The sequence below is a fragment of the Lonchura striata genome, chromosome 8 (assembly GCF_050655825.1).
Source record: "Lonchura striata isolate lonStrDom1 chromosome 8, ASM5065582v1, whole genome shotgun sequence".
NCBI lineage: Eukaryota > Metazoa > Chordata > Aves > Passeriformes > Estrildidae > Lonchura > Lonchura striata.
In genome coordinates, this window is record NC_140710.1 from 15,550,959 (window position 1) to 15,564,797 (window position 13,839).

The 13,839-nt window shown below is 37.8% G+C and overlaps 1 protein-coding gene across 29 annotated transcripts in view; it reads right to left on the reverse strand.

The window, feature by feature from the left end:
• LOC110468626 (uncharacterized) overlaps positions 1-13,839 on the reverse strand; it is a 511,599-nt gene that overhangs the window by 312,515 nt on the left and 185,245 nt on the right. For 9 of the 29 annotated variants that reach the window (XM_085585856.1, XM_085585851.1, XM_085585847.1 and 6 more), the window contains one exon: positions 5,554-5,665. The exons of the other annotated variants lie outside the window; for them this stretch is intronic. The gene's annotated coding sequence lies outside the window, so the exon portion shown is untranslated. The remainder of the gene's footprint in view (positions 1-5,553; positions 5,666-13,839) is intronic. 29 annotated transcript variants of the gene reach the window in all.

Consider the following 13,839-nt stretch of genomic DNA (forward strand, 5'->3'; position numbering starts at 1 on the left):
CTCTGGTATGGAACAGTGTAAACCAAAAAGCAGATTTTTAACAAACTGATTATTCACAGACAAAACCATTCCAGGACTTTATCTCCTTTGAAGAAATTACTCAGACAGCAGAGTGGAGGAGAAGAAGGAAGAATGGAGAAGGGATGAGGAAGAATAGAAGAGAGAGGTGTGACCATATGGTGATAGAGACTAATGCAAGGCTCAGTAGTGTCCCCAAGGCTGATGGTCATCCTTAGCCAAAAGTCAGAAAGGCTAAGATCCAATTCCCACTTCCTACCATGCACCAGAGGTTCAGTGGTATGGTGTTTCTCAGCCAACGAATTCCCCATACAAACAACCCTCTCATCAGTTTAATATAGTTCAGAATTCTAACCTCTACTGTGGTTTAAAATATGTTACTTTCCCACTCAAAATGTTGTGTAAATTCCTAATTAAAGAAGCATACTTCACCTTTTCTGCCCTGAACTAATACTGTCTACTCTGTATACAGAAAAAGAACACTTAAAAATAATAAAATAAAATTTAGAAAAAACAAAGTAAAATAAAATAAATATAAATTGATAGCTCTAAAACAGAATTATCTCCATTTGCCCTTTCTTTATCAAAAACTAAGTCTCTAGAGGTCCCTTCAACCTTTCTCATTCTGCAAACTAGCTCAAAGAATCATGGCCTCTGATGGAGCTTAATTGCTTATCACAGTCTAAGATCTAATGGAAATAGCCAAGTATAAAATAATGTGGTTCAATTGATATCATAAAAAAGAACATTGCTTAAGAACTTAAAACACTTGGGCTGCTAAATCCCCTGTATATTCTCGATTATATCCACCAAATCCAAAGCTGACAATTTACCAAGTGGTAAATTCTATCTGAATTAATCCAGAATAGTAAAGGTTATTTTTCAACAGTCTGTTCTAGCAATTATTTCTGTAGCCAGGTTTTGGGTGAGAAAATGTGGTACTAGGTTTCCTACTCTTAGCAATAAATATAACCCATATAACATTATACACTTATAACATGGCAAAAAGAAAATCTCCCTTTTTAATAAATGTGAGTTGATGTAAGTATTTCCTGTTCAAATTAGTATAATCACATTTCAGTTTGGAATACTTTAGTATCACAAGTGATAACAAAAAATATTTGGATGAATACAGTAATGAAGAGGTTAAATCTGATTGTAATTAGATTTCGGTATGCATGGTCATGTGGCTAATAGTAAATTTTCCTTGATTAACTGATCCTGTTTGTTAAGAGCTCCTATTAACATTAGCACACTCTATGTCGGCTGTGGAGACACACCATGGACCAGTGCAAGATTAATGAAGGCAGGTACGCATGCTGATTAGAATGTGGCAGTTTAATAAACTCTTCTAACATTAAATTATTTAATGCATTCATGCTCATGTAGGCTATTCAATGGTCAGCTTGACCACCTATGTGTTAATATTGGGAATTGAAATGCAGAGGATGGAAGAAATATAGCAGTGGATGAGGTAATTAGCTCTCATGTCTGATAAATGGGGCAATACCTATGTGTATACATGTTTTAGCACATCACAAATGGTGCTTTCATTAACTGGAATCTCTTGCTGAAAATTTTCTGAACGTTTAGTTTGATTTTGATCCCATAAACAATTCAGCTAACTACTATATCCAGAGTCTACTTAATATTTGAAGCAAATCTATAGCGAGCTATAGTGATAAAACACATTGTTAAAATACAACACAAAATTTATCACTGAAGCTTTGAAGTTATTTCAATGTTCTTCCAGTGTGCTGCTTTGAAACAAAGATAATATTTAATAAACATTACCTGGAAAGTTACATGCTGTGGGCTGGCTCACGTTTTATCTTGTGTATTCCTCTCCCAAGTGTCACTAACAAGTGGTTGTTATATTTGCAGGAAACTTGCTAACAAAGATTCCAAGCCAAACAGTTGCTTTTCCAAGCAGTACCAGCATCATCTAAGTGTGTACTTGGGTTACATTCCATCTTCTTAGGGGCAACACAAGTCCCATGTCACATACCGTGTCAATTCACATTCAAAGCAACAGAAAACAAAGGCAAGGTTTTGATGTAAGGCGTGGGTCAGATAATATGGTGCATTTTGCCTCCAGTGACATCCAAAACACATCAGTAGGAGAGCTGAGGACTAGCCTGGTAGTCCTTCTGCCCAACCACTTTTGCTGGCATTTGAATCTCTTTTCAGATCATTTAGTAAATCTAAATAAATGACAGAAATGGCTGATGGGCTTCAATTCAACACAATGTCCAGCTTTAAAATCCTTAACAAAATATAATAACCTTGCTAAAGCACTTTGGTGAATGAGCACTTTACTTATTGACTGTGGTCTCTGTCCATTCATTTACAGTAAGCCACTCATTTCAAATAGCTTTTCTAACATTTTAAAGATTAAAATGTTATAAAATGAATAGCTCTAGTACTGATCAGCCACGTAAGTGCATATTACTAGAATTTAATTAGCCAAGCTATTACGTCATTCCCAATAGTACAATGTGACAACATTGATGAAAAAAACCCATCAGTCCAGGCCTAGGAATCTTTCCTAAACATAGGACTACTCAACAGGATTGGGGTGGAAACTGCCTTTCCTGATAAATTCTGGGTTCTATCACTGCAAAAGATTTTTAAAAATCAGTGTATTGAAGGTGTAGCTGAGACAGAGGGACATCCATAAAATGTAGGCAGCTCTTTAAGGCAAAAAAGTAGGACATTGTTAGCTGCTTATGCTTCCTTAAGTCATCTGAAAGATTCATAGCATAGCTGTTCATTTTATAGCTGTAAAAGAAGAAAGGAAAAAAAAAGCAAGAAAAAGAATGCAACCAAACAAAGAAAAAGAAAATACTTCAGAAAATAAATTGATCTAAAAGAATGCTTTTGCTGAATCTTGCTTGAAAGCATGATGGAGGCATGTAAGCAATGAGCAGCAAGCAAGCCTGAGTTTGTGTAAGGTCAGAGAAATCTAGAGAATGTCCTGGCAATGCTGCTACCTGGAGTTTGGTGATAAGAACAGAGAAAATGTTTCTGGCTGGCTGATGTTTCCTATGTGCAAGCACAACAGGATTTTATCAATGAAAAATATTACTTCACAGAATTACTCATCTCAGTTTCTTCCCTAATTGGAGCTATCAGATGATCCTAAGTTCCTATCTGTGTTCTTCGATCAACTAGAGTGACACCATTTTTCATCTGCAACTACTTAAAAAAAATTATTGTAATAGTAAAGAAAAAATATGTCACACCCCTTATTCTAAGGGAACAGACTTCATTAGCTTCCTTCCCTCACCTGCAATACAATATTTAATTTAAAAATCTGCCTTTTCTGACTTGGATCTCAGGAGGTCTTATTGGATTTCATCTGGTTTCACTGCATGTCCCATACTGTTCCTCTGGGCGGTGTCTGCTCCTTGAGCCTGGTGCTCTGCTGCATGCCAAATTGTACTCACAGTGTGCCTAGAAAAGACTGCTAATCATCAGATAGGGGGAAGAAGACTGGCAGTAAGAGAAGAGCATGCATATCCATTCCAAATCAAAGACAGGAAATAAATTATTTGAGGGGACAGGATCAAGGAAAAAAGCACCAATAAAAGTAAAGAAAAGTAAAGCAGTATTGGAAGAGATGAAGATAATGTGAAAGCAACATAAGAAAAATGAGATGGAGGCAAAGTCATAAAAGGAGGATTCACATGCTTCCAAGCTTTGACTTAATCCCTAGCAGTAGCTCCTGAGCACTTGCTGGAATATATTATTTTATGGCATGGTAGGGAGGAATTCTAAGATGGGGAAGATGCCATTTCAATTAAAGGGAACCTTCCCAAAAAATCCTTTCAGAGTCTGTGTGAACATTAAGCAAGATCTGTGGGTGGTAATAGATCACAGAGCCCCATGTATTTAAGGCCATGTGCCACATGATGCATGGATGAGGATCCTGAAGTTTGATCACTTGGTCTATTTTGACAGATCAGGAGATAAGGATAGGTGATTCTAATACATGGCAGGATTAACAGGAGGCTGAACTGCCTACATCTTCCTAAGCGGCTTCCTTTAGCTTGTAAAGGCTTTGACAGTTGGCATTCTCAGATGCAGATTTCTAGAACAGAACTGCAAGGTGTGTGGTATTGTATTCTCTGACAAGCCTAGGATTCTGAATATCACAAAGAAAGACACAAGGACTGCATTGCATTAGGTAATTTTCTGAAGTTGCTGTACTTATTCCTGTGCTTGTCTAATCCTCTCTTCTCGCTCCTCTATAATCTCTCCAGGTCCCTCTCCAATGCCCTTCCAATTACAGTTCCATGCTGCCCATCATGTCGTCAGTTGGGAGATACTAGGTTTGGATTAGCACTAAATTCCCTTAAGTCTCTCAAAGTCTCCACCTGGGTATGAAGTAAGCCTAAAACTTTAATTATATCTGCCCAGCTGATACAAGTTTTTTTTCCCAGCTCAACATTTGTGTTTCAGGAGACCAGACCAGTTAGCATATAACTTCTGAGCATGAACTAGCAACAAATTTGAAAGAAAAGCTCCATGAACAAATTAACTAATACTGTATGGTATTTTTGGTCTTGAACTGTGGTGGTTTTCTAAGCAACTGCCACATTTTTCACAAAAAGCTCTCAACATAAATTATGTTGAAGTCTGCTTACTTCAAATGATCAGTGAAATGAAGCAGATCATGGTTTTGGTGAAGTTGCCAAAATTCTTACATCTACATATGTATTGATTAGCTAAATCCTGCTGAGAAAGACACAGGGGCAGTTGAGTGAGTTCAAGTTTTGCCTTCCTCTGGAGCACACTTATGGCCACTCCACAGGCACCACTGAGAAACATGAGCCAATGAATATCATGTTCCATTTCCAGCATTTCCTCAGTTGTGCTGTGCTCTTCTTGCATTATTTCCATGAGCTGTTTTGAATCAACATAGACTTTGGAAAGATAAGACTCTCTTTTACAATTTCAGAAATAGACTCTCTTTAATTTTCTGTTCTAGTATCAAAAATAGTAAAAGGGTTTATTATGTGTCAGGAAGTCTTCACAGCCTAATATGACTTAATTATCAATATAACTAAAATACTTTTAATAACAATAAAACAGCACAAATCAGTAAGGTCACATAAAAATCCAAAATATAACTGCATTGCAGTGCCTTAATATAACTAAACCAGAGAAATATAGTTCAATAATTTGTCTCTAATTTCTTTTAAAACCCACTCAGAAATACCAGCACGGAAATTAAATATTGCTTTGTTTTGTCTGATGGTGGCTCTCATCTCTCTTTATGTGAAACTACCTGGGTCAGATTGTCAGATAATTTGCCTACTAACAGCTCATGCCCTTGCTTTATTAATCTGTCTTTAAGAGTAGGTTTTTCAGGTCGAGACCCCAAGGGAAGCCACTTACACAGAATACTCTTTGTTGGCATAAATGTGGCCATGACACGGCAGTCACATTCCCCCCCACATTTATCCTGGAGAGAAGGCAAGGTTTAGTTAGGAAACACCATCTGGGCAGCTACCTAAAAAGTACTCTTACCCATTCCACCACACAGCTGCTACCAGGCAAAGGTTGAAGGTTCATGGGATGTCTCTGGTTCAGGGATGAAGGATGACCCTTGGATTCAACCATGTGGCCTCAAAGCTTGTATCTGTAGAAGCATTTATTGGTGCGAAGAGAATATGTAAACTAAGGGCAGTTAGGAAAAAAATGACAACCATTTTATCTTGTTTATTCCTTCCTGAGGGATGCTGGGTGCATAGCTAATAGAGCCCAGGCTTTCCACAACAGCATAGTCCAAAGAGTAATTTTTGTATCAGAAGATTTTGAGAAATCTTTTAGTGTACTTTATATATTTAGATTTGTAAAGATACACTGCAATGTAGAGGTTTAGGCCAGACAGGTACCACTAGCAGTAATGGTTCTACATCTGAATTCCCATATGTGATACAGAAAATTACCTCCAACTATCAAATTTAACTGATTTCACCTTTAATTTTTGTCTCAATTTCTTCATAGGCTGCATCAGATTTTTAAAAGCTATTTCAATATCCAGATATGCTGTAAGGACTCCTCATGGAATTAATTCAATTGGTAACTTAACTTTGAAGAATACACAGGTAGACAGACAGACAGACAGATAGACAGATAAACTTATCATATGAACAAAATCACTATCTTAAAGGAACAGTGCTGTTGCAAACTCAAGCAAAGTTAAAGAATGTGTGAAAAAAGGTGGATCACAGCAGGTACTGAGGCAGAACTTAACACTCATATAATCTTAATTCATTCCCTTAATTTCAGGATTTGCAATATGGATTTGAATGATGTGATTACATTACTAATTTTTCCCGCAGGAAATAATCACTTCAGTCCACAACCAAGGTAAATGGTGCTCAACAAAGGAACAGGGCAGTTATTCAGTATTGTTATTCTCACTGTTCAAAGAGTGGTCCTCCATCTTCCTCAGTTCATACTTGCTTCAAAATATATTTTACAGAACAGAGAATTTTCATTTACTTGTGGGATAGTCTATTGCACTCCATGGCATAGCATCTGAATAATTCTCAAACATTAATGAATTTATTTTCAGAACAACCATTTGGTTCATTTAATTGTAAACCATTTTACAAGTGGGAAGCTGAGGCACAGAGCTAATAAGGTTAAAAATATCTGTTCATCCTGCATTTTTCTGAAATGCCTAACACTGTTTCTCCTTACTATTCAACATCATGCAACACTGTATTTGTTCAAATGTACTTCCTATTGACATACTGTGGTTATGAAGTACTTCACTAAATAAGAGCATACCTCTGTGGGGTAATGAAAACACACTTCTTCTGGGTCAGCTGACACAAGTGTAATCCTGTTGCCATGGGCAGCAGTGAGGGTTGGGTTTAAATTCATGGGAATTACAACAAAAACTCAAGCCATCAAAATGAACCAAGAGGTAATTACACTAAGTTTTCTGGGGCTAAAACAAGGAACCTAATTTTCCCACTTGCAAAAGAGTAGTTTAACAGCCCATATTTTCATTAAAGATAGAACAGCAAACTATGCCCATGTATACAAGCAGGGAATGACTAATTTACAAAAGTGTAACTTTACACTCTCTTCCTCCAGGAGCTTTGATGGGGCCAGCAGGCTGCTTTCCCTCCAGCTGCTGCTTTGAAATGAGCTGTTCCTGTGGGTGATGCTTGGCTCAGGCTGGGCGGGCCAGGAGAACCCAGCCACGGCCCATGCTGAGCCTCACCTCGCTGATGGCACATTCCATCTCTGGGAACACTGCACAGGGTACTGACAACTAACACATCCTGGAGATCTCTTCCTTCATATGAACACTCCAGGGCTGGGAGCTATTGCTGTAGAAGACAGCAACCATTTTCTCCCCTTCCCTCCCTGCCCACACAGACAAGGAGCAGCCCTAGGCTTCTCTTCACAGGCTCACAAATGGTCCTCCACTTTCCAGGATCTGTTGTCCTTTGAGGACACAGGTCCCTGTTAGCAGAAATTACATTCAAACACAAAAAACCTAGTGCATGCAAAATCCAGAGTGTCTCAGGCTGGAAACAGCCCACAGCAGAGCTGTCTCCCCTTTGCTCTTCCTCCTGTCCTTCTCTGCCTCCAGGTTTCTCCAGCCAAAGGGAAATATGGGGGTTTCACTTTTACTGTAGACCTCAGTTAATCTGACCTTTTTATAAAAGATTTCTCCATCTGAACAGACATAACATTAGGATCCAATTCTCCAGGACAACTATCAATCACCAGCCTTCTTTACTGGTTTGCATTTTCTGTCCTTGTCTCATTGGAATCTTCCTTGTATTTACTGTTCTTCACTCCAGCCTCATCATTCCAGCCTTTTCCTACCATTTTCTCCCAGTTCCCATACACAATTTACCAAATTACGTTTCCTACCCTCTTCACATTGAAATCAAGTGAGGTCTCAGGATACAGAGGAAGGTCACTGAGATAACTGGAAGGTTAATTATCACTCTAAGTTTTGGTGTTTAAGTGCCTAAGGGTGCCAGCACATTACGGTGCTGGCAGCATACTAGAGGAAAAGTCTGCTCTGCTTCAGCAGCTCTGGGGAAGGAAGGAAGGAAGGAATATTGGTGCACTCTGGGGGTGCAATCCCCACACTCAGTGATGCAATCCAGAAACAAGAGATTAAATCTTACCAGACAAAAAAGAAATTTAAAAATCCGCAAAATTTACTAATTTAGCTGCTGAACTCTAAAAGCTCTCCCTGGAGCAAACAAGCAAAAACTGACTGAATTTTTAATAGCAGCTGATTAGTTAGCCAAACTTTCACACTTCCTTCCTGACAACAGTGAAAGCTGTGCCCTGACATCCTTATGACTACTGCCAAATGGCAAGTCCTTGCTCTTGCATAGGAGCTCCATGATTCTCAGTAACACAATAACTTAAAGTAATGAATACAGACAAAGCATTGTGTTTCCCTCATTTTATTCTCTTGAACAGCAGAAAAATTTCAGCAGATTTCTAAAATGAAATGGAATTTTTCAATCTAAATATTCCAACTACCATCTAAAAGGGGTCTTCTAATGGGTCCTTGCTGTCTAGGCTGTGGCTAAGACAGTAAGAGTGCCAAACGTGTTTCTGGCAAATAGATGAATGGCCAGAAAAAGATATATGTTTTACACCTTTATGAGCCATATGGCCAGAAAATAAACACTGAAACTTGAATTTTGTTTCCCACTACAAGTATTCACTTGTCATCAGTCCACTAAGGGGGATGATGCTGTGGGAGAACACCTGTCTACATCAATTTCTTGTTCTCTTCAATCCATAATTATATATCCCTGGGAAAAAGGTTCTGAATTTCATACCACAGGCACCTCCCAGTAATTATTTCACTCTAAAATTACATTAAAAGTATTTTGTTGAGGTTTTAAATTTTTTTTTCTGTTTCAAAGAAGGCAATATATTTTAATAATCATGTGTTGAAATTTTTTATTAAACCCTCTATAAATTTAACAAAATATTTTTATAGGTTTTTTGTAATATTGAAAACCACCTTCTTTAAAAAAAAGCTAATTCTTAGTCATTCAACACCTGACATGTCAAAACACGAAAATAAGCATGCAATGTTAAGGCTAAAAGGGGACAGCTCTCACTGTGACAGATTAGTTTCAGCAACATCAAGAGCCACAACAGAAAAGCTTCTTGCATCTACTTGCATGAGTCTTATACTTAGCTTACCAACCTTACAGCTCAGGAATTGCTTCTTCTTCGGTCTGTACAAAACCAAATAGAATCAGGGGATCATGCCCTCATGAAGTATCTGGACTGTATAATAGCAATAATTATAGAGCAGTATTATTAACAATCAGCCTACATTTTTCACTGTGACAGATTCAGTGCACTACGGAATCCAACTTTTAATTGAAAAATAGTCAAACTATAGCATTGCTGCTTGCAAAGATAAACTTTTCATTTGTACATGGATGCAGTCTTGTCTCAGTCTAACGCAGCAGCTTTGAGGAAGATTGCCCTCATCTGTCTCAACTGTTTGCTATTTGCTAAACATAACACCTCAAATCTCCCTGAAACTAGAGAGCAAACTTGAGAGAATCTCAGCCTATGTTTTACTTAGTGTGGAAGAACTGCTTCCTTCAAGCATGATTTAAAACAGCCCAGAAGGATTCTCTTCGGATCCCAGAAACTAACGTGCCAAAATTCAGTGTTGGAAACTTGGGTACATACTCTGAAGTATGAGATTAAATTTAAAGTAATTTATATTTAAAAGACTGATGTATCATATAGAAGGTTTATTTATATAGAAAATAGTCACTATAAGACATTGTTCTATGCTGTGCTTAGAAAATCCCAAATTCAGATATCACAACCTTTGATTTGCATAGACATTAGTATGTGATGTGCCCCTCCATATACCCCTAGATACTGCTAGATTGATGCTGCAATAGTGGATGTCTTATTATTTTCTAGGTAAAAAACAGCACCTTCAAGCCTAGCTCTTAGTTAGGGGCCAGTCAACAAATTGCAACTCATAAACTGAGATCTGGTTTTGAAAAAGGGAACCACATGTGAAAAATAACTGCTAAGGCTGCATGATGTGATTGTTGGGAACAGTCAAACCTGCATTAAGAGACATATCAATCTAGAAAATTTATCACAGAAAGAAGAATTCAGACACAAAAAATGTAATACATTAAATTACTTAAATTACAAGGATAATAATTGAAATTTTTGCTTAATCTACTCTCTTTAAAATGGAGGATTGCAGGTAACAAAGATTCCATATTTGTGTACAATTAGAAATACTGCCAACTATATTCAAGGGCTGTTGGAATGCCCTCACAGACAGACCTCCCTAAAACTTTCTCCCTACAATGAATGTTAAGTAAATACATATATAACCTTCTCAAGTTAAGTGAAAGTGAGACAAAAATGTGAAAAAATATTCTGATTGAAAATGTTCATCTTACTTCTGTGAATTTTTGATGTACGCTGCACACAAACACCTCAAAGAATCACCCGAAGTTCTGTTCAGTTAATTACTGAAAGAATCCCCATGTATTTAAGTGGAATTAGGACAACTGACAGAGCAAATTTTTTGCAATAATTTGGATAGTCAGTAAGTGCTCCATGTATTGGGCCTGCCTGAGAAAGAGACAATTTTCCCCACAGCAGCCTCCCAGCGCTGAGCTTTGCACGGGTAGCTAGAAAGGCAACACAGGTATTTTGCCCACTGCTGAGCTGTGCTGGCACACTACCCCAGCTGCCTCCCCAACATTCCCACCTCAGCAGCAGGCAGGAGGTGGGCAAGATCTTGGGAGCAGACACAGGCAGGACAGCTGACCCAGACTGACCAAAGCGATATTCCATACCATATGAAGTCTGCTCAGCAATAAAAGCAATGAAAGCTAAGAAAGAAAAAATGGGGGGCACCCATTATTATGATATTTCTCTTCTGGAGCAAACACTGTGTGTACTGAAGCCCTGCTTCCTGGGAAGTGTCTGGACATCACCTGCTGATTGAAAGTAGAGGATAAATCTTTTGTTTTCCTCTGCTTCTGCACATGGCCTTACTTTTGCTTTATTAAACTGCCTTTATCTTGACATGGGAGGTTTTTTTCCATCTTATTTTCTCCTTTCTTATTTTCCTCCACCCTGTCCTACTGAGGAGGGGAGTGATAGAGTGGCTTGGAGGGCACCTGGCTTCTAGCCAAGGTCAACCCACCCCACTCCTCCAGATGTCATCCTGGAGAAAGCAGTGCACATCTATCTCGCATATTTGTCCCTGGGACAGGTGGCAATAAATTTCAACTTCTCTGCTTTAATTTTGATAGTCAGACAGGAGACAGGCATTCATTTCACAGTGGATTCCTTTTTGTCAGCATTTCAGAATATTAGCTCTTTCACAGACTTCCTAAAACTGAGTCTTAGTTCAAATTTCATGAACACCAGCAGTTGGTTCACATAAAGGTCAGTTTCCTAAGTTTCAAGATTCTCCTTTGTATTGATTCACTTTAGCCATACAGAGAAGATCCAAGCTTACTTCTGCTTCACCACAAAATGTTTTGGATGTTAAACAGTGGGGAAATGTAACAAGTCTGCACTGATCAGTATGTGAAAACATGTTAAGGTAGCTTATGTGGAAAATTGGACCAGTACTGCTTTTACAGCTAAAATCCACTAAAGCACAAGAAAAAAAAGAGTGACATTCCAACAAGACATGCATTCCTACTAATTATCAGGAATCAGAGTGGAGGAACTTCAGTTAGTATTTAATACATCATGGCTCTCTTTTCAAGTAATAGATCTTCTTCCTGGAAGCTAATTTATCATTCAGAATAAAGTAAGATCTTTAATGTTTAACTAAACAATTAATATTTACATAGAAAAGTTATGTTTCTTCTAATAGGCCAGTAGTAATACACAATGCAAATTGCTTTTTCAGTATTTGATATTGGACTGTAATACTGCTAATGTCACTAAAAATGTAATTTTAAAAACACCTGAAGTAACCTTTACAATAACAGTCTAAATAGATTTACGATGGACTTCCAGGTTATCTAGGATCCAGACATGAGATTTTAAATAATACAGATGTTGTCTGTGTGGAGACTTAAAGCACAATTGCACTGCAGCCAACTTAAAGGATCCAACACTTTAGGAAGTGTTATTTTATTTGTGTCACATTATATTGCAAACTCCCACATTGATATCCCTTATATGTTAATTACCAGAGCAACAGCCAATGTAATCACTCATCAGTGGTGGCTCAGTGCCAAAAGATTTTGCTATGGTTCTTGAATTTCTGCACACTATGTTACTGAAAAGAATCCGTGCTACTCCTTCACTATGTACAGTGAATATCTTTGTCTTCCAGATACCTCAGCTATTTTGTTACTCTTACAAAACATCTGTGCAACTACTGCAGAACACTTCGGGTGCTGACAGACTATCAAAAGGCACTTGCTAGAAGAAATCAGAAACATCATCAACAAGAAATAAAAGAGTCACAAAAAATCCAGATAAATGTTTTAATGTAAACAGTGAGAGGAAAAATACACTAACAGGGCTGAGAGTGCAGAATAGACATGAATGGGATGACAACAGAAGAGCATAAAATGAACATGGGGAAAGGTTAGAGGAAGAAAGGAACTGCATTTGGGCTTCACTCCCCACAGCTGAGTTTGCCTACTGCTGAAGCCAAAAGAGGGGATTAGACAATGCCTTTTGCTATGAGGGGCAGTCAAGCTTCTGCCAAGCCTAGACAACTTCCACAAGGAGCAAGAAGGCGTTGAGATTCCCTTAGACACAAGAACTAAGTCTTTGTGCTGGAAAGATGCAAGGTTCCCTTGAGGAGTGGGAGTGAAAGGAAATTCCTTCTACAACCAGAAGGCAGAAGGAAGGCACGGGACTCTCACCCTGCAAAAAGCTCCCCCAGCTCACTTGGGTATGACATTGCCAGAAGGTGAAGAAGAAAAGCATGTGCTCTAACTACAACACTTCAAAAGCCATTCAATGAAAAATATTACACTGGCTCCTATCATGTATGCCTGTATTACAGTGAAATTGTACTTCTTTCAGTTGTATACTACCTTTAAGAAATGGGTGATGTCCATTTATACTGAACCTAAAAGCAAGCTCCTTTACAAACTAAAAACTCTCATGAAAAGTCTGATTCTTTTTCTTATTCAATAATATTTCACATTAGCAATCATTAAAAAAGTATAGACTTAAAGCAGTATTGCTGATCAAATATAATACATTGCATTAGAAATAAATTCCATATTAAAATAGGGACTTTTACTAAAGAATTACCTTTTTTTTCAAATAAATTACTGAAACTTTTGCATTATGAAAGCTCTCAGGCAAAATTAATGGTTTTGTTTTGCAAATTAATTTAGATATTAAAAAATCATATTTTCAACCAAGATCTCAGTTACTCAGATTAAATATTAACCAAAAGCTGTCTTCTGCTTAAATAGAATTTAGCCTTTGAAGTGTTTTTATTAATCTCTTCTGATGTAGGTGCTTGAAATTCTATGAAAGTGCTGCTGCTACCAGTTCTGTGCATCACTTACTGTAATTTATTTTCAGAACATAATTCTATTTATAAATGAAAATCCTATTAAAAGAAGACAAGAAAAATTAGTCCTAGGCTTTGCATTGGTAGAGTAGAAACAAAATGAGCGGCCTAACCTGAAGTGACATTTACAAATTACCTGTTAATTTAAACTGGGTTGAAGGATGACAGAGTTTAGCTGGACTGACAGGAAGTAGCGAAGGAATGACAGTTGGGCCTGTAGTGGCCATAAAGCTCCCATAGCA